Source organism: Hyposmocoma kahamanoa, unplaced genomic scaffold, assembly GCF_003589595.1.
Source record: "Hyposmocoma kahamanoa isolate Upper Pololo Valley unplaced genomic scaffold, ASM358959v1 99879, whole genome shotgun sequence".
NCBI lineage: Eukaryota > Metazoa > Arthropoda > Insecta > Lepidoptera > Cosmopterigidae > Hyposmocoma > Hyposmocoma kahamanoa.
The window spans coordinates 5,311,279-5,314,397 of NW_020656077.1; positions in this window are offsets into that span (position 1 = coordinate 5,311,279).

Here is a 3,119-nt window from a genome sequence, read left to right on the forward strand (position 1 = left end):
TTTTTAGTTGGGTTTCTGACAATCTACTACATATTATAATACCAAACAACTACTGTATAATGACCTCGGTGGCGCGACGGCAGTTTGGGACACTAACTTTTCTAAATTGGTTCCGCTCAGGTTGCTTTGGGTAAGTGCTTCAGTGTTAATTCCGGTGCTTTGGTACTCATAGCATAGTAAATTTCTTAGTATGAAACTACGTAATCGATTTGGTTGTATTGTGTTGTGCTAATATCAAGAGAAAACAAACAGAATACGTGTGCCTAATGTCTCTTTCGAGAATTACTTTTGGTTTTTGATGTAAGTAAATTTATAATGTTTATCTCTCAAATTCCGTAACATTGCGACGGACTTTCTTGTGAAATAAAAAGCGTAGGACAGTCAGCCAGCCAACTCTGCGGGAAGTTGCGATAGCAGCCGTCTGTCGAAATTTGAGCAAGTACTTATTAATATTGCAATTGCGTTGCCGGGTAAGGGATATGAAACTCAAAACTCTGCGAATTCAACAATTCGGAACGCTGTCGTCGGATAAACGCGCTAGGCGAATAATACCCTCATGGCTTTGATATTCTGGTGAAATTACAGGCACATGGGACATGTCAACTTATGTCTCAGGGTGACGGGCGAAGTTGTAGTGCTCCTCAGATCTTTGCAATTTAAAGCTCTGAGTGGCACTGTAACCGTTATGGACAGGCAGGCGTGTAGCTTACCGTCTGGCGCACTACTTGTTCGTCCCGTCACTTTACACAAAAGACAATGTTGAAATGAAAAGAACTGTGTGTTGTTTTTCTTTTCTCAGCTCTTTGGCTGGCCATCATCAACACACTTTATGTATTGTTTTGTCTGCTTCTCAGCTATTCAGCTAGTTTTAACTATATTTACCAACAGAAATCCAATAAAAGAACTTATAGTCTGCATCTACTTTGAGACTCTGAGACATAATTAACAAGTACATGTAATTTCACGCCAATGGGTACCAATGATAACCTAAAACAGTATTTATTTCAAAAGTCAACCAGCTGGTCACAAATTCAGCGTCCAACAATAAACTCCATTTGGTCGTGTGTGATGTCCCGAACTTTCCTAAAAGGTTCCCTGCTGTTATTTTTCCGGGTTTATTTGTAATGTACTTTAAAACTTAAGGGGACGTGGTGAAAATGACTTTTACTGCGAATACCTCGAAACTAAACAGTTTAATGTACAAGGAAACCCCATTTGATGGGGTACCTGTAAATTGAGTAAGTTTAGTTTGCATTTTTGTTTCACTTTATTTAGACCATATTTCATGACCAACGAGTGAGCAAAAGGGTTGTAGAGTCTGTCTAAACTTTATTGCTTGCCATTGTCTGTGAAGCCTTAAAAATGATATACCTAATCATTAATACAAAGATAGAACATTAAGAACTGCCAGTGCCTTCAAATAAGCTGTACCTGACGCTCTCCCAACTGAGCTAAGGAACGAACCACTAGACCATTGAATTTTTCTGTGTGCTTGTTGCAGATCTTAGCTTTTGGTATTTAACAACTTTTTTGCCGTAACGCCAACTGTGAGCCAGTACTGTACAGAGGAACTGAGCTCGGTACTTTTATAGCTACCGACAGCTGACAAGAGATGTCGCTTTAGTAGAAGAAGCGTAGGTAATTTTATAAAAAAATAATTGAATATCAAAGTGGTAAATCATGAAATTCAATAAACTTATAAGCTTAATATACGTGAGGCACACTATAAGTTACCTGAATGAATAAGAAAAAAATACTAATGGTCAGAAATGAATTTATTGTTTCTCGAAATATTCTCCGTTACCGTTAATGTACTTTTTCATACGAATGAACCAATTTTGAAAACATTTATGCCACTCCTCCGTGACAATCTCTGAAACATATTTTTCATACTCTTCGACAGGCTCTTCAGTTGATGAAAATCGGTGACAGCGTAACTGGCTCTTAATTTTTGGAAATAAATAAAAGTTACAAGGTCCCGACCTGGCACCTTGTGACTTGTTTTTTTTTTTCTAAAAATTAAGAAAACCGCGTACAGACGCGGGATTGCTCATAAGGTCAACGTTGTTCACCTTGAAAAATACATTTGTCTGTTTGGCCGTGTGAGAACAGGCATTGTCGTGGTGCAAGATGATACGGCATTTACGGTTATTTTTACGGAGTTTGTCAATAACTTCCGGCAAACAAATGGTCGTGTACCAATTACTATTCGGTATTGTTTTGGAATCGTAACTATAATTCCATGTTTCGTCACCTGTTACTATGTCCCACACAAAATTTGACGACCCTTCGTTGAATCTCGTAAGCATGGCATTGCACCAAGAGACGCGATCCGTTTTTTGAGCCTCAGTCAAATTGTGTGGGATCCAGCGAGAGCACAGCTATTTCACACCAAAATGTTTGTGTAGTATTAATTGTATTTGACTCATGCCTATGCCTAAAGATGCCCGAATCTCATGGCATGTCACATGCCTGTTTGTTTTGATTATACGGCGCACAGCATCGATGTCTTTGTTGTTCACAGTAGTGGACGGGTGACCATCACAAAATTTGTCACTGAGGTTCACACGACCGCGTTTTAATTCTGCAAACCAGCTATAAATAGTCGTCTTACATGGTACTTCATCGCTAAAAGCAGTTTGAAGCCGAGCGAAGCTCCGCTGAGCTGTTAAATTACACTTAATTATGTAAGTGTTCAGTTCTGGAAACTTAAAGTGCGCCCTGTGTATAGTACCATTAATATTATGGCACAGTACAAAGATTACAACGAACTTTTTACCCGACTGTGTCAGAAGGAAGGTTATGTTTTTGGAGTGTATGTATGCATGTCCATTTATTTTTCACGTTGTACAGCCTAATTGGCTTAATCGATGACATATGAGATGTCGTTATTTTCGTCTTTATATTTTGTTTATCTCCGCCTGCGCTCTTCATCCAAGTTATATTTATATTATAATACATTTATTATTTGTTTACATCGGGTGTCAACTGCATATTTTCTGTACTTAAGTGAACAACTTCCTAAGCATGTCATTGACCATAATTAATAATTCACCTAAGTAAGTAGGTTATTCAGCACAACACATTGCATGCATGGTGCGTTCTACATTGCTCAAAAA